The sequence below is a fragment of the Mauremys reevesii genome, linkage group 3 (genome assembly GCF_016161935.1).
Source record: "Mauremys reevesii isolate NIE-2019 linkage group 3, ASM1616193v1, whole genome shotgun sequence".
NCBI lineage: Eukaryota > Metazoa > Chordata > Testudines > Geoemydidae > Mauremys > Mauremys reevesii.
The window spans coordinates 54908839-54927382 of NC_052625.1; the positions used below are offsets into that span (position 1 = coordinate 54908839).

General features: G+C 47.8%; 1 long non-coding RNA gene across 1 annotated transcript in view; it reads left to right on the top strand.

Moving 5' to 3' along the window:
* Positions 1-3797: 3797 nt before the first annotated feature.
* LOC120401508 overlaps positions 3798-18544 on the top strand; it is a 37537-nt gene continuing 22790 nt past the window's right edge. Inside the window, exons 1-2 of the long non-coding RNA XR_005596495.1 lie at positions 3798-3921; positions 9531-9634. This is a non-coding gene — a long non-coding RNA (uncharacterized LOC120401508). The remainder of the gene's footprint in view (positions 3922-9530; positions 9635-18544) is intronic.

Genomic DNA, 18544 nt, shown 5'->3' on the forward strand with positions numbered 1-18544 from the left:
CCAGGACTTTACAAGTTAAGCACTTGCGTAAATGTTTGCAGAATCAGGGCCTTAAGGTAATATAGTGGGTCCACAGCATAATCTTATGTTCCTTATTCGCTAACAACTGTGAAGAAACTTTTTTAAAGTAACTGAACCGTTCACAATTATTACCTCATAGCTTGTTAATTTTTTTGGTTTCTAGCAGTGACACTAAAATCATTCCAGGAAGTTCTACCTATTAATATTTCAGTTCCTGGCAGCATGGTTTAAGCACTGCATGTGGGAAATGGCTTTATTTAATAATAATATAAAAAAAAAGGCCATGGAACTATCAGCTTAGTGTCATATATATATAAGCACTGAAGAAATCACAGGTATAGGAATGCTTAGCAACCAATACAGATCTGTAAAACTAAATGCTTTCTGTGACATGTATTAACAGTCTACTGTAAAGCATCTCGGGGGGAATCCCAGGTCACTGGTTGGCAGAAAGTTTTGTACTGTGAAGTATGTTGGAAAAATTCTGCATTGATTAAGTCTCTAAATGATACAGGCCAATGTAGTATGCCTATATCTTGATTGTTATATTTACAAAGCATCTAGTGCTTTGTAAGTTTTGCCCAATGCCAGTCACTGAAAAGCAGCCTTCTCTGGGATGGAAGGATGCAGTGGTTTTGTAAAAGCTGACAGCAAACAAGGCACAGCAGTTTAGGTCAAGAAATGAAGTGCACTGCATCCAGTTAAAACCACAGAACTTTGGCCAGGACCCCCTGGATCTTGTATAAAATATCTACAGGGCAGCTGACTTGCACTCCGGCTACAAGATCACAAAACTTCAGTATAAACATTCAGACTTGGGGATCCCGTGATGGGGCGGGGGGAAAGGTCCCAGAACTTGGGCTCCACCCTGAGCCAAGATGTCTACACTGCAATTATACTGCCCCTCAGCCTGAGCCCAAGTCAGCTGGCCCTGGCCAGCCCTGGGTGTCTTACTGCAGTAGATCTACCTATGATGTTTTGAAGTCATTAAAATGATCAGGATCTTGATTTTTATCTCTTAGTCAAAAGATGACCCCTCCATCAACTCAGGTGAGAATATATTACAAATAAAACCAGAAAACCCAGGATGAAATTAACATGTTTAAAGGGGTGCTGCCAGCTCTCATTTAGGTATAAATCCCAAACAGATATTAAATAAATCTCTTCATATCAGATTCTGTATTTAAAGGCACTCAACCAAAACTTTAATTCTCCAGAAATGCTACCATCACACTGCTAGAGCAGGAGAACCAGGAAGTGAAATTGATCAGTTTAGTTTCATTGTTCAAACTTAATAAAATAGAAGAAAAGTAAACAATACACAATGAAAACAATGTTGCCAACTTAAAGCGATTAAAAAGTCAGGAAGAGGACACCCAAAAATCATGAGATTTTTAAAGTGTTTTGGTGTCTCCATTTTTTTTTAACTGCCCACCCTCAGCATGTGTGAGACACAACTTAGTGTTGGCATCTCTCCCAAATTCATTGGGTAGGGTGAGGTTGGCCTCTACTGTAGGAACTCTCACCCCCACCTCTGGACAGGAAATGGGCAGTAATTAATCCTGTCCTCCAGCCCCCATCAATTCAGCTCTCCAGCCTCACTTCTGCTCCTTCTGGGTTCTTCACTCCTTTCTCCCAGGCTTGGAAGGCTGCAGCAGGGTCTCCTCGCCTCCCTCCCTGGCTGGGGGGCAACTGGGTCTCTTCAACCCCCTCTTCTCCTTTGCCAGATGCTGCAGAGAAGCAGAGGCACCAGCCTGTCCCTGTCGCTCACCAGATAGGAGGTGGAGGAGTTGCTGAGCTCTTTGCTCCCTCTTCTGTGAGAACAGCAAGAGGAGGGGAGAGAGACTGATGGCTTCTGGCCAGGCTGAACTTTGTGAGGGGGCTGAAGCTTTTTGTGTAATCACAAAATGAGCTCCAGCCCCATCTGAAATCTCTTGCTCACAAAAAAAATTGAGTTGCTAACGCTGTGAAAGGTCTGAAACAATTTAAAAAAAATTGATTTGTTCATACTCTAAAAGTATTAAACATTTTTAGAAAGCCCTTCTGCTTAACTTGACAACATCCCCTTAAGATGTATGAACTAAATCTCATAATACTTGTAGTATAAGGCCCTGCCCTTGCATTATGATCTAGGCAGGTAGACCCCCCTGCACAGAGAACCAGTGAAGACAATGAGACTCTGTGTGAGCTCATTGCAGAGCTATGCAGAGCTCTTTGCAGGGTTGGCACCTAAGTCCTCTAACTGCACATGGCATGTAAGTAATTTTTTTTTTAAAGAATTGCTTGGCGTTAGGACCAGTTGGTGATAACTCAGGAAAAAGTGCTACCTAGAATTTTCTGTGTGCCCTCTACATCTCAGCTAGCGACACTTCCTATACATGGCTAATTTTGCCCAATGCACTTAGAAGTAAGGGGAGAAGGGAGGTTAAGCTGGGGAAACAAGGTTCTTCTATTAGGGCCTGATTTTTTTTTCTTGTTCTTTGCTTCAGACTGCTTTAGTTAGCCACCAGCTGTCTGCAATTAAATAGGTTCTACCTGGGCTGGCAATAGCAATGGAAGTAATTAACAGCACACAATGCGGGAGAGGACCTGTGGGGGACAGGGAGCATGTGTGTGTGCAGAGTACAAAGAAGCAGACAGAATAGGACTAGTAAAGGTGGCTGGGGCTACCCTACAAAGTTAGGTCATTGTAAGCTGCTATGCATTGACCTGGGTGTATGTCTGTGCACTTAAATTTGTCTGTTTATGCCAACATAGTAACACTAGCTCCATGAGTGGCATTGAACCATGGTTGATGTACTGAGGTCAATGCAGTGGGTGTGTAGGCACTCCATTACTTACGTTGACCCTGACAGTCCTCCAGCATCTATCCCACAATTCCTGACACTGACTGCTCTGGTCACAATTTTGAACTTCACAACTCAGGGGTCACAGCGATTCGAACTTCCCCTCCCCTTTAAAGCCCTGCAAACTTTTGAAGTGACTTTTCCTGATTTCCCAGCTTGACGAGCACACCTAGCAGCTCTCCACTGTTGGGTGCAACGGCCCAGCTGACCATGCTGGCTACAAGCGCTGCACGTGCTCTGTCTTGGAGATACTGGATCTCCTGGGCCTGTGGGGAGAAGAGGCTGTCCAGGCATAGCTGCTGACCGGCTGTAGAAATGTGGACCTCTATGAGCTGATTGCACAGGGGATGCAGGAGATGGGATAGGCTGGACCAGAAGCAGTGTCACATGAAAGTGAAGGAGCTTCTACCTAGTGCGGTGGATAGGGCACTGGGCTTGGAGTCGGGAGACCGGCTTTCCTTTCTGAACTCTGCCACTCAATTGCTATCTGCCCTTGGACACTTCCTTTAACTTCTTCCTGCCTCCGTTTCCCCATCTATCAAACTGAAAACTCTTACTTATCTTTGTAAAGCACATTTCATTCTATGGAGGAAAAGTGCTGTATGAGTGCTCAGTATCATTACCATTAGAACAGGCAAGTGTGTTCAGTACCTAAATCGGTGGATTTCCTAAGATACACAGAGAGCCTGTACTTCCACACAGCCATCCTGTTGGCCTTCTCTCCTCCTGGCAACATGGCTTCTAAAGGAGAGGGGCAAGGAGATCTGAAAGGAGATGTGCTGCTGCCAGTGGCTGACTCTGCCTGTGGTTGCAGAGGAGCAGCTGTAGAGGGTTCTCTGTGCATGTTAATCCTGCTTAAGTTCAAACAGCCTTCAAACCTGATTGAATGGAGAACATAATGGACAGCAGGTGCTCCCTGCTGCCCTGGAATTCTCATAAGTCTATCTGCCATGGAGACCTAGTGGAAGGACTTCTGGGTGGAGCTGGTTGATACTATCTTGTTTAGACTCTTCTGTCCACATTTTCAGCAGAAGCAGAGAAAATCTGGCCTTTGGTGAGTAAATGATGCACTTTTCAGTAAACCATTTTTATAGTCGATTAAAGGGAAAAATCTCTTACCTTTTTGAGAGGTGTAGGATAGACATAAGTAGACTTGGATAGTTTCAACACATCCTGGTTTGTGCAAACATTTCCTCTGGTTTCAGTCTGTGTGGGTTTGCCAGCCTGGCATTTCAGATTTGGACAAACACCAAAAGTCAAGTGGAACTTTGCTACAAATGTAGCGTTTGACCTGGTTGGAAACCTAGGCAGGTTCTCTCATGCTTCAATGCAGAACTGTGCACTAGCCTCAGGTCTCATCATAATCTCAGGGAATCTTTTGACAAACCTGGGATGAGCTTTGAGCTTGTAATGAACCAACAAAACAGTTGAAACGTGGCTGGTGTTTGAAGTGTTTTGGGGCATCTCTTCTAGGTGACTGCTTCAAGGTGCAGGCTCCATTTGGGTTGCCAAAATCTTTAACTGGCAAGTAAGCTTATTCAAGATGGTTTTGAATATTTAGAGGTGGGGCCCAAGCCAATAGACTGGACCCAAGTGCCTACAAACTTGGAGAAAGTTCTCTGCTGGGTCCTTGCTTTCTGACTCAGGCTCTGCTTTATTTTATTATTATTTATTTGCTGACTGGGCCAATTTAGACATCAGAGCATAGGCAAAGATTGTCCTTTTTTTTTCCTGGATATGATTTTGTGTTCACGGTAATTAGACTGATTGCAGCAAAGGTTTTCATGTAGCAGTAGCCCAAGGCTTTGTGGCCCTGTAAGTGAGTTTTCAGCAGGCCTGTAAAATAGGGCCTGCCTTCCAGAGCTTCTGAATCCTAGGGGTCAAACTTATCCCAGAAATCTCTGCACTGCAGTCAGTAGACCTAAACCAGGGATAAGTTGGGCCCCAAGAGTTCCAGCTGAAACCAATGAGCACCTTGGGTGCTGGCTCCTCTGAAAAATCAGGCTCATAATAACTAACCCACAGTGATTGCTTTTATGGAGGTTAATATGGAGAAGGTAAAAAGACTGTGCCTATAGGGAAGTGAATGGCCACACTTTTTTTTTTTCTCACATGGGCCCCTAGCTTTTATTCCTTTACTTGCTCCATGGCCAGGGGAAACTTGTGGTTCAGTATTTTTCCCATCCATAAAATATTTGTCTCCTGTACTAGATTAACTGTTACTATGTCTGTACAGTGCCTAGCACAGTGAGGGGGCCTTGAGCTCAATAGGGACCTCTAGACATTACTGCAATCCAACTAACATCACTTCCTCCCTCATCTGGTGGCAGTGGCTGCAGCCTAGAGGCAATAAATATTGGCAAAAGAGGTATACTGTGGAAGTAATAGTGGTTAACTATAAAGGGGGAACCTGTTTAGCTGTCTTCCTCAGCCTGAGATTATGCTAGCTGAGGGGGTGGGAGAACGAGAGTGGGGGAATCCTCACAGATCCTTCAGGAATAACCCAGCTGTTTAATGGCGCTTGCACAAAGTGCAGGCAAAGTTTCTTTTTAAAAAGTTAACTTCCTCCCTTTCCGCCCCCCAGCTTATGACAAAAGCTTTTCATTTGCCCCATTCGAAGATGGCAAATTTCAGCTAAGGGCAGATGTCTCTGGTTAAGTGCTGAGGTGCGAAGCTTGTGAGGTGCTGAGCCCTGTTGTGAGTTACTAAGGGTACATCCACCCAGCAATAAAAAACCCACGACATGGCGGCAGCTGGCTTGAGTCAGCTGACGCGGGCTGTGGGGCTATAAAATTGCAGTGTAGATGTTGAGGCCAGGGCCGCCCAGAGAATTCAGGGGGCCTGGGGCAAAGAAATTTTGGGGGCCCCTTCTATAAAAAAAATTGCAATACTATATTCTCCTGGGGGCCCTTGCGGGGTCCACGGCAAATTGCCCCACTTGCTCCCCTCCACAGGCGCCCCTGGGAAAAATAAACCTTCCGCATTTCGGCACAAACCCAGTTTTGAGAGAACTTCTTTACAAGGTATCACCGGTTCTCAGCATCAGCTAGTGCTAAAAGGCATAAAGCTCATTAAAAGGGTTGGACAAATATTTTCTATCAAAACTTTTTCTGGATCGAAAACTAGGGGTTTTTAAAAAGCAGAAAAAAATCACGGACAATGTCTGCTTTCCTTCAAAATTTGTTGTGGTTTTTTTAATTGAAAAGCTGGAATTAGTCTGCCAAAACCTGAATATGGTTTGAGGTTTCAGAAGTGTGTGGCCAAATATTTTCTGCTTGCTGTATTTGATTGTTTAAAGAAACAATTAAAAAAAATTCTGCTTAAAAAAAAAATCTAAAACTTTTTTGAACCACCTCAGCTTGTAACCAAACACCTGAGCCCATCCAGGCAGAGATTTTTCCAGGTTTCTGAAACTCTGCTGGCTTCCTTGACTCATATCTGTCTCCATAACTTTGGGTTCATTTAGGTTAGAACATAAGAACAGCCATACTGGGTCAGACCAAAGGGCATCCTGCCCAGTATCCTGTCTACTGACAATGGCCAATGCCAAATGCCCCAGAGGGAGTGAACCTATCAGGCAATGATCAAGTGATCTCGCTCCTGCCATCCATCTCCACTCTCTGAGAAACAGAGGCTAGGGACACCATTCCTTACCCATCCTGGCTAATAGCCATTAATGGACTTAATCTCCATGCATTTATCTGTTTCCTAGAGACTGGCTCCATGTGGTCCCTCACAAACTGGTGATGGTTACTGTGGGTTTTTCTTTACTATAGCTTATGTACATACTCCACAAACTGAGCATTTGAGCTTGTTCCAGAATCTGGGGTGAGCCTATGTTGTCAAAACTGAAATGCTCAAAATAGCACATGCATGTGAATGGACACAGGGTGCTAAAATTAAATTAATCCAGGGGTTCTCAAACTGGAGGTCAGGACCCCTCAGGGGGGGTCACGAGGTTATTACCGGGGGTCGTGAGCTGTCAGCCTCCACCTCAAACCCCGCTTTGCCTCCAGCATTTATAATAGTGTTAAATATATAAAGAAGTGTTTTCAATTTATAAGGGGGCGGGGTCGCATCAGAGGTTTGTTATGTGAAAGGGTCACCAGGACAAAAGTTTGAGAACCACTGAATTAACCCCTCTGAAGCCTCAGGGAATGCAGGGGAGGGGGGTCTCCCTTGGTAGGGTTGGGAAGGCTATTGCTCTTCTCATGTGATCCCTCCCCCAGTGACTAATTTTAAATGAAGCTACCCTCCCCTCAGGGGCGGCTCTAGAAAATAGGCTGCCCCAGGCAGCGCGGTGTGCTGCGCCGCCCTTCCTCGGTCCCGCGGCGGGTCCCCTCTTCCCGCGGCTCCGGTTGAGCTCCCGCGGCAGGTCCACCGGAGCCCCGGGACGAGCGGACCTGCCGCAGGCATGACTGCGGGAGCTCCACCGGAGCCGCGGGAACAGCGGATCTCCCGCGGGCACGGCTGCGGACGGTTCGCGGGTCCGGCGGCTCCGCTTGAGCTGCCGCAGTCATGCCTGTGGGAGGTCCAGCCGAGCCGCGGGACGAGCACCCCCTCCGCAGTCATGCCTGCGGCAAGTCCGGTCATCCGCGGCTCCGGTGGACCTCCCGCAGGCATGACTGCGGCAGGTCCACCGGCCCAGCCTGCCGCCCCCTAGATTTGGCCGCCCCAGGCAACAGCTTGGTTTGCTGGTGCCTAGAGCCGCCCCTGCCTCCCCTGACATGAATCTCCCTATGGCACTGAAATTACATGTAGACTATAATTTGGCATTTGAGAAGTGAAAGGGATGGTAGCCCTAATGGAAAAGCTAACAGCCTGGCTCTTCTGCAAGCCTCAAACTGCTGAATAAGCTTTAGGGTAGGGAAGGCTGTGCCTCCCAAACAGCCTGGCCCTGCCCCTTAGCCGACCACCACCCACTTCCTGCCCCCCCGACTTTCCCCTCAGAATCCCTGACCCATCCTGCTCCTTGTCCCCTCACCATCTCCCAGAGACCCCCAGCCCCAACCACCACCCCGTGACCCCACCCTTGCTCCCTGTCTGCCCCAACCCCTAGCCACCCCCCAGAACACCCACAATCCAACCCCCCCATTCCCTGCCCGCCCCCTCCCTGTGCCCTGACTGTCCCCAGGACTCCCTGCCCCTTAGCCAACCGCCCCTGGCTCCCTCCTCACCTGGAGCCTCAGCGCCTCACAGAACAGCTGCAGCGTGTCTCCGCCGGGGCCTGAGCCCCGCCCCGCTCGGAGTTGCGTGGTGAGGGGGCGGAGCTGGGAGCTCCACGCCGAGCGGAGGGAGCTGAGCTCAGCCTGGAGCTCCCAGCCCCGCCCCCTCCCCACGCGGCTCTGAGCGGGGCGGGGCTCAGGGGCCCCGGCGGAGACATGCCGCTTGATATGCTAAGGCTCCAGGAGAGGGGCGGAGGCGGGAGCCTCAGCTGTTCTCTTGAGGGCCCCTGCGGAGCCCGGGGCAAATTGCCCCCTTTGCCCCCCTCTGGGCGGCCCTGGTTGAGGCTTTGGCTGGAGCCCAGTGTCTACGTAGCAATCTTATAGCCCCGTGAGCCTGAATCAACTGGCCTAGGGTCTGAGACGCCAGGCCGTGGGTATTTTATTGCAGTGTAGACATACCCTGAATGTCCTGGGAACTGAGCGTGCACAGTTCCTGGCAGGTACTAGACTCCTGAATCATGTAGACTCTGGTATGACCTGAACTGTCCCCTGAATGATGCGCTGTTTAAGAAGTGCTGTTTTCAGATTTACATACTATACTTAGCCAGAGCTGAGCTGTTATTCAGTAAATATTTCCTGGCTTCCAATGAGCGGAAAACAGTTTGAGGATGCTGCGGAAACTCTGTTTCCTCTCCCCTCTTCACCGGTTTGCCTCCACTTCCGCTCTTCTCTCCTGCTTAACTCTTGGCCTGCCGTGAATTTTTCAGGCTATAGTGTAGCTTCATTACCCTTTATTACAGTTATTGTTTATACTGTGGTAGCACCTGGAGGCCTCAACTGCATCAGAGCCCAGCTGTGTTGGGCTCTATACAAACATACAATAAATGACAGCCCCTATTATGGCCCAGATCATGAACGTCCAGTGACCTTCTCACTGGTGCTGCAAGGCGGCAAGAGATTTCTGTGGCTAGACCCAGGTTGCACATAGTGGAAAATCCATTCATTTTAGTGACCAGATAATATTTGAGTCCGTGTGTCTCACCTGCATCTTGCCTAATGCAAAATGATCACGCTGTAAGTTACCAGTGATTATAGGACATATTTAAGAGCCACTGTGTGGCTTTTCACAGAAGACACAGGTCCCCAAGGAACATACGACTTCCGTTTTACTGTTTGAAAGTAAAATGGATGGAAAGTTTTACTATTTTAAGGTGGCTAGTACAGTAACCTAATTCTCATGCTGCGGACATACAGTTAAAGGAGTGTGCCTTATTTGACATCAATATTGTAATCATGGTAATGTGTCTTGTATGCCTGATTTTAATGAGAGATTAAAGATCTGGATCAGGTAGAAATAAGAACTCCGATTTAGGGCCATTCATTGTGAAGCACTTGAAGAATGCATCCGACGAAGTGGATATTCACCCACGAAAGCTCATGCTCCAATACGTCTGTTAGTCTATGAGGTGCCACAGGACTCTTTTTGCTGCCTTTACAGATCCAGACTAAGACGGCTGCCCCTCTGACACTTGAAGAATGTGTGAATTGAAGCTGCTGCTAGAGTGGAAGACAGCCCCCAGTAATGCTATACAAAAACTTAAGGTAGGACACGAAGATTCTTGTATCTAACAAACTGGAAGGAAACTTAAGGAAGCAGAATGTAATTGCCTGAAGCAGGGTCGGCTCCAGACCCCAGCGCGCCAAGCGTGTGCTTGGGGCGGCATTTTCCCGGAAGGGCGGCAGGCGGGTCCGGCGGACCTTCCGCAGTCATGCCTGCGGGAGGTCTACCGGAGCCGCGGGACAGTGTCCCTCCCGCAGGCATGACTGCGGAGGGTGCGCTGGTCCTGCGGCTCCCATGGACCTCCCGCAGGTGTGCCAGCGGATACTCCACCGGAGCCGCTGGACCAGCGAACGCTCCGCAGCTGCAGGAGGTCCACTGGAGCCACGGGACCAGCGGATCCTCCGCAGTCATGCCTGCGGGAGGTCCGCTGGTCCCACGGCTCCGGTGCACCTCCCGCACGCATGACTGCTTGGGGCGGCCAAATTGCTAGAGCCGCCCCTGGCCTGAAGTAGAATTAAACCAGGACACCAGGGTCAATACCCTTTCTCAGACAAGACTGAGCCTCAGTTTTTGATACCATATGAAAGATAATAGCCTCATTATAGCCTAAACCCAAGCTGGTGAATGTTTCAATACTAAGAGAGATGAGTACCACCCACTAAATGACCAAGGGTCCTTTCTGCAGCACAAGGGGCTCATTAGAGGTCTCGGATTTAAGTTCTGATCCTGCTTTACCCTGCGAGATGTTAAGCTCTCAGCATGATGAAGTATGGTTGATGCCAACTGTCCCTCCTGAAGGACATTTTTATTCTCTAGAGGAAAAGTATCTCCTCACCTCCCCTTCTGTCCCTCCAAACAATTCCTGAAGTGCAGTGCGTTTCAATGCAGGCTAAAGGCCTGGCTCTACTTCTTCTTTATTGTCTCTAATAATTAATTTCAAATAGAGAACTGGCAGCTGTGAGGCTGCAAATCAAGTGCACTGCCAAGATACTGTCGCTTTCTGTCAACGTTAAGGCTCTTCCTGGAGTTCCCCTTGTTGTGGATTGAAAATTCAATTAAAAAGAAAACTTAAACAATACTGGAAGACCCAGTACTTCAGAAACCTAGCCACATCCATGCTTTGGTGCCATAGGCCAGTGGCTCACAACCAGAGGCAGACGTACTCCTGGGGGTACACAGAGGTCTTCCGGGGGGGTGTTGAGTTGATGTACCACCATCTAGGTATTTGCCTAGTTTTACAACAGGCTACGTAAAAAGCACTGGTGCAGTCGGTGCAAACTAAAATTTCATACAGACAATGTCTTGTTTATACTGCTCTATACTATACACTGAAATGTAAGTACAATTATTTATATTCCATGGCAAAAGTGAGAAAGTTAGCAATGTTTCAGTAACAGTGCGCTGTGACACGTTTTGTATTTTTCTATCTGATTTTGTAAGCAAGTAGTTTTCAAGTGAGGTCAAACTTGGGGATACACAAGACAAATCAGACTCCTGAAAGGGGCACAAATAGTGTCTGGAAAGGTTCAGAGCTACTGCCATAGGCCCAGCTTCACAAAGGAATTTAGGCACCTAAGCCCTAGATTTAGGCACTATTGTGATCCCTCGCTCAGCTGCCCCTAAGCTCACTTGGTGCCTAAATCTTTACTGTAAAAGTTTCCTAAGTGCCTAAAGCTTCTTCCTCTGGGCATGTGCGCTGCTGCGTCAGGCAGGTGCCCGGATGCCTATCTCGTACCTAAGCCCAGCATGATCCTCAAATCGGGTGCAGATAGGCATTCCCCTATTTGTCTCACTTGCAGGGCACGATCTGTGCCCAGAGCATGCCTAATGGCTGGTGGGAGGGGTTGAGGAGATGGCAGCCTCCCTTCTAGTCTTTAGCCTGGTGGTTACTGTAGGGCTTCTTAGCAGCGCTGGCTGTAGATAACATGGGACAGTGCTAAGTGTTTCCAGTTGTGTGGTCAGCATGGAGAGCAGGGGTTACATGCCACGCAGCTCTGTTTGAACCAGGAGGTCGCTTCCAGTTCCCGGGAATCAAGTGAGATGTTTTGGGAAAGAAGGGCTGGGAAACACCGGCCTAGGGGATTGTGGGATAGCATTGGTGGATTCTCTGGACATGACTCTGGTGACCCAAGCTTGAGCTGGGCAAAATGACTGGGCTTGGACCTGAGTCCTAGCAGGACTCTGGCTTGGAACCAAACCCCAGGGTGGGTCCACAGGCCTGAGTCAGAAAGAGCTGTGTGTGGACAGTAGGGGGCTTTGAGTTTAAACCTGACTCTGAGCCTGGATTTACTATCCTGAGCCGACATACCCTTAGGTGCCTGACTCCAGGCAAGGTGGATTCCCAACTGTGGGTTGCAAGCAGAGAGAGGTGTCTCCCTGCAGCCTGGACTTAGGCACTGAACTCTGTGAGAGGGCCAGGGCTTAGGACACACCCCTCCTGTCGGAACCTCCCATTGGCTAGCATGCTGGCTTTTGTGGATCCAATTCTCAAGTGCTTATCTTCCCATGAATTATACAGGGAGTCTAGGTGCCTAACCCAGAGTTTGTAGGTTCCAGTGACTTTTCCAATGTGCCTACAAGTTTGGTGTCACAACACTCAGTGTTGTAACATCTAAGTCTCTGTGTGTCCAGGCACTAATGCCTGAACGTAGTGTAGCAAATTCATAATCACAACCAAGCCACCACTGCCAAGATTTTCTAAAGTGACTAGTGATTTTTGGGTACCTCAATTTTTTTAGATACTCAAATTGACACATTAAAGGGTTCTCAAAGTTGTGAGCACCCACCCTTTGAAAATCAGGCTCTTACATGGTGTCTGAAGCTGAGTGCTCAGAGTCACTGGTCTCTTTGGAAAAGGTTGCTGGCTAAAATGTACACGCTTGGCATAGAGACAGAGAATTCAGCATCCTCTGTGCTGAATGCAGACCTCTACATCACTGGAGCTTCCAGTTGCCTGTAGTAACATTGGTAGATGTTTGACCTTCATCCAGCTGAAAGGAATATCTTAGTAGGGCTAGTATGGGAGAGAGAGAACTTTGGGCTTGGGTGCTTTAGAGAGAGATCAAATGATTGCAATGTCCCCCAGATGATTACAATGCATCCACAGGTAAAAGTACTTCAGCTGATTGTTTGTTTGAGGGAGGCAGAAGTTGACTGATGTTACTCTTGATACCTCAATTAACTGAGGCTCGATGAAGGAGTGGCAGGGGGAAGGATGTGCACAACACACGGGTACCATTGATGCATTCAGCTCTGCCCATCTTGACAGCTGTCAGCTGTCTGCTCCTTCAGATGGAAGTTCCTTCTGTATGTGCCCCCCCATGCCCCTTCCAGCCTTCCATTTTCAGAAATGTCTTCACCCTGCCCCCCTTGCTATGAAGGTCTTTGGCTGACAATCCAGCTGTGGGTTGATGACTGACCATACTCACTGGTCCCCTGCCCAGCCACGCTACTCCTGGTAAATACCTCAGTTGAATTAAAGGCTGACTGCAAATTACCTGTTACCAATCCCTTGAGCCATACAGATGAGACTCCTTGGAGTATAGTATAAAGTAGAAGAAGCGACTCTAGCACACACTCTCCAGCCTTAAAAGCAGCTGTTGCTGATTCACTGTCTTTGGTAACAATGGATGAAGCCATTGACCCTAGAATAGTCACTGGCCAGAAGAAGGTGACTCTATTCTGATGCCCCAAAGAAGCAGCTATTAGAACAGAAAGTCAATAAGGCAACAGCAACATCACTAAAGTCTTCAAGGAGGGAATGAGCCTGGAACCAAATTGCTTATTGCAACAGTAGTCTGGAATACTCTCAAATGGACTTGTGGAATAGGAACAGAAACTGAGGGGGTGAGGGAAGGGATTGTGTTTGTATTGACCATAACCAATGACATGGAAGATTAAGTGGCGGTGTATCCTGGACTATATGGAGCAGAAGAAATAGACATATATAATATTGCCCTAGAATACCTTGGAATGGAATATCATAGCGAACATATCACAGGTTGTCTCTGTATAACCTGCCTACTCCCTTTGAGGATATGTTTAGCAATTCACTGCAAACCTGCTTTGGAGGAAAATAAAACACTTGTACAATGGGGGCAAAGGAAATACTAGAAGAACTTATGTACCCACCTGGTGGGGAAGGCAAGCCTCTTTATACTGAGTGCAATGCAGAAGTTATTGATGAAAATGTTAAATAGTGTAGGGCCAAAAACCGATCCCTGGGGGCTGTCCTAGAAAAACACCTGCTTGATGATGATGATTCCCTGTTTACAGTTACATTTAGAGATCTGTAAGTTAGCCAGTTTTAAGTCCATTTAGTATGTGCCATGTTAACTTTGTATCAATCAACTTTTTTCAGAATGTCATGTGGTAGCAAATCAAACCCCTTATAGAAGTCTAAATATCAACACTATTACCTTTATTAACCAAACTGCTAATCTCATTTAAAAAAAGATAGCAGGTTAGTCTGACAGTATCTAATTTTTCATAAAACAATGTTGATTGGCATTAATTATCTTCCTTTAACTTTCTATTAATTGAGTCTCTTATCAGCTGCTCCATTATCTTGCCCTGGATCAATGTCAGATTCAATGGCCTATAATTATCTCGGTCCTCTTTTACCCTTTTTAAATATTGGCATTTAGTCCTGAGCATCTTAAGGCTTAATTCATGACTGTAGAGTGTTTAGAAATCCTCCAGTGGGAGGTGCAAGGTATTGTTATCCCTTTTGACCCAAGCAGTTAGCCAGTATTCAGGATCTTGCAGGCTGTTTCTATTAGGAAGAGAAATTGATGATGGAGTCAGGTATTCCTTTAATGCAATCCTGTTTACTTACCAAAATAGAACAAAGTCTTGTTTCCCTGAACACAGTAGAAACGAGGCATTTCCTTGGCTCAGAGTGCCAACCCTCTTTCCAGCCAGCACTCTGCCCCAAAGGGTGCTCACTTCACGTTCTCTCAGGGTCCTGTTCCCAGTGTTTCTCCTGCTAACTGCTTGACTTCTGTCATCTGCCTGTTATCTAGCTTCCTCCAGCTGCAACTCAATGTTTCTGCTCACAGACTCCTTTCCATCAAACCACACCCAGTCCCTTGCGTTTGCATTCCATTTCAGTAAAACCCTGCTGCCTGCATGGCTCAGCTTCTGACTGGCCTTCCATGTGGCTGCTGTTGTGGGCGGTGGCTCCTATTGTTTTACCTGTCTTACTCCAAAAAATAAAAAATGAGCGTAACTGTTTCTTACATTTTGTTTTTGAATAAAGGGCAGGTATCATGCCACCAGCTTCCACAAGGTTTCACCCAACCTCCCTCCTAACAACAATATTAATAATCTCGCTTCCTCATCACTAATGTCCTAGAAGGATCCTTTCTGGAGCCTGGATTGTTTGGAAAAAACCTACAGGATGGGGCACAAGGGAGAAGAAAACCCTGTGAGAATCTGTTTGGGATGACTTAATGATGATGGGCTAGGGGAGAGTTTGTCCCTTATAGCAGAAATCTGGTCTGTACAGTAACTCCTCACTTAACTACAATGTTTGGCTTAACATCGTTTCGCTTAAAATTTCCCCATAAGAATTAATGTAAACGAGGGGGTTAGGTTCCAGGGAATTTTTTCACCAGACAAAAGACTATATTTCACACACACACACACACACACACACACACACACACACACACAGTTTTAAACAAACAATGTAATACTGGTAAACAGTGATGATGATTGTGAAGCTTATTTGAGGTGGAGGAGTCAGAGGGTGGGATATTTCCCAGGAAATGCCTTACTGCTAAATGATGAACTAGCACTCGGGTGAGCCCTCAGGGGTTAACTCTCACACTCTACAAGGCAACAGGAATGGAGGGAGGGGAGACAGCATCGCAGACAGAGACACACACCCTGTGTGTGAGCGAGAGAGAGATGTGCATTTCCCCTTTAAATACACTGCCTTGTTAATTAGATCAGCTTACTGAGACCACAGCTGCTGCCAGCAAGCTCCCTCTGTGCTGAGCCCTGTTGTGTGTCCCGCATGCTCTATGGAAGATGGGGTAAGTGGGGTGCAGGGGGAGGGGGACACCCTGACATTAGCCCCCCTCTTCCTCTCCTCCCCCTGCACAGCAAGCAGGAGTCTCGGGGAGCAGCTCCAAGGCAGAGGGCAGGAGCAGCAGCACATGGCAGTGGGGGGAGGGACAGCTTCAATTGCTAGCCTGCTGGGCAGCTGCTGCACGGGGAGCTTAGGGGTGGGGGAGCTGATAGGGGGGCTGCCGGTCCCCACTGGTTCCAAGCCCCCACCAGCTAGCTGCAATGGGCTGCTCTTCCTGCAAGCAGTGGACAAAGCAGGCAGCTGCCAAATGATGTTAGAAGGAAGCATTGCACAACTTTAAACAAGCATGTTCCCTAATTGATCAGCAACATAACAACGTTAGCCAGGACAACTTTAAGTGAGGAGTTACTGTATTGCCCCTGGATTTCCTGAGATCCAGCTTCCTGTGTGGACCAACAGACTATTTCTGTCTCCAGGATAGTCAGTGACAGTTCAGTCTGTCCCTAGCATTCCCTGCCAATGGGCCTCATCCTTAGAATGGAGAGCGGGAGAGAGAGAGAGCATTCGCATGTTTGAGTCTATGAAATTAGACTGAAAATTTCAAACTCTGGACAAAAGCAAATGTTCTTCCCCCATTGGCAGTTAGCAGACTCCAGTGCTGATTGGAGGGGTTACTGGCGATACCAGGGCAATGCATGCTGGGAGAATTAGAGGACTGTGGAAGAGCAGCTTCATATGTGAGTGTAGAGACAGATCGGCTTCCTTAAAGTCATGGCTTGTTCTATTGTTAAATATGGCACAGAATGTTTAAAACAAACAAACAACCCCCAACTGCTGACTGGTCTTCTGACTTCCAACAATAGCAGTAACTTGTACTTCTCTTACCTCTTTCATCTGAGTCCTTCAAAGGGCTTTTACACACTCTCTCTCTCTCTCTTCCCCCCCAGCAGCTACGGGAGATTACCCTCATTTTCAAATATGAGCTTCGATAGCTTGTCTGAGGTCTCAGAGCCAGGAATAGTACCCGGGAGTCTTGACTCTTCAAAACTTTAAACAATGCTGCCTCCCACCTGGCCCCGCCTCCTGGTGTTATCCAACCTGCTGCTGCTTAAAGTCTTGTAAGACTTCTTCCAGCTGATGCACATATCTGCAGTGAGATTATTTTAACCAGCTCCCACTGTGTGGCTTAAATTGGGGCTTCTTGCTGTTCTGAGTAAGTGTCAGTAAAATAACTAGAGGGCCAAGTCTGGTGCATTGAATGTTCCAAAGGCTTGAGGCAGAGGCAGCAGCTGCTGCTCCTGCTGCCGCCACAAAGCTTGGCCACGCCTCGGACTCGGGCCATGCATCGAGCTATTCCTTGCGATGCTGGTGGGGGTTTTTTTTGTTTTTTTTTCCCCCAGAGGCCGCACTTCCTCCAGCAACTGTCAGGAAACAGCAACTTGGCTGGCAGTAACGCAGCCTGAAGGCTTTACCTGACTCTGCTTTCCAGATTGAGAGAAGCTGTGAAGTGGACTGCGGGCGCAGCTTTTGCTTTAATAATTAAAGCCTTGGAATGTGGGGGGACTGTCTTTGCACCTCTGAAAATAGTATAAGCAGAGAGGGGGCTCAAGCTGCCAAGTTTGGAACTGGAGCCAAAGAGCAGGGATATTCCGATGCTTGTCACCGAGGGATTTAGCCAGCAGGGAAGTTTTGGACTTGGATCTGAACTTCTCCAAAGGTTCTTGAGGCTTCAGAGTGAGCATTTAATTTTATTTGTAACAGGGTCTGAAAATGAGCCGAAGGGACTAGGGGAGAATTTTGCTGGTACAGGTGCATTATAAGACTTAAGTGGGCAGCTTTATGCTACACCTCCCCCCTTGAAGACCCAGCATAAAGGGCTTGAATATAGTGTTAGGCACTATGGGGATTGTGGGAGGCTGTGAGTTTAAAGCAGTCCCAGGGCTGATCTAACTTACACGAGGGGACGATTTGGCTCTGTAGCAACCCAGAATCCCGGTGGTGCAAAAGTGGCTTGAGAAATCCCTGTTGCAAGCTAATCCTCCCCCGAGGAGTCTAGATCTAGACTATGACCCTTGGACAAAATTCTTTGCTGGCATTGAAATTAGTGGGGTTCTGCCAGCAGAGAATTTGCCCATTTCATCCAGAGTGGTGGTGGGGGGGAACCTGCAAGAAAACTGTCCATAGCAATGGTTATTGCTAGCACAGTTCCAACTGTAGCACAGACAGGTCCTAAGGCTTCATCCTCCCCCTTAGAGCTCTCCTCATGGCCGCTGGGGTAGCTGTACCAGTGGGGAATCTGAAGAACAATGCCAGAGCAGGAGAGGCCTAACAGGGTAACAAGTTCTTCTGCTGCCTCACCCTGTTTGCAGGTGTAGGAACCTTGCAGGGGGATGCTAGCTGAGTCAGTCTGACTCATTGCATCAGACGTGTAAGGGAGGTGGGTGAGACCCTCTGGAGAGAGGGTGCTAGAGTGTGGGACGGAGGGGTCCTAAAGGGAAATCCTAGGAACAGCCAAGCTGGGGAAAGGAAGTGTCATGTTGGCTAGTGAGTTCGAGTATTAGCGGTTATGCTCTTTTCACTCCGGTTCCTCCCTGTCCTGCTTGTAAACACCTTCTAGCCATGCTGCAGCTGGGGACCTCATGCAGAGATTTGCTCTATGGCAACCAGGAGTGGAGCTGCCCCACCCTGCATTCCCATTCCGGGCAGCAGAGGCACAGCTGTTCAGTGGCCTTCAAGCCTTTGCATGGCTCTGATTTGCCCCATAGAGACACATAAACCTGCACCTGTTCTCTTCTGTGCACACCATCCTCTTCCTGCTCCTCCCATCCCTCCACAAAGCCGCTCGCTTTCAGTTCCTTTTCTCTTGCTGATCTCTGCTGTGGTGCTACCCAGTCCCCTCTCAGGCCTGATTATG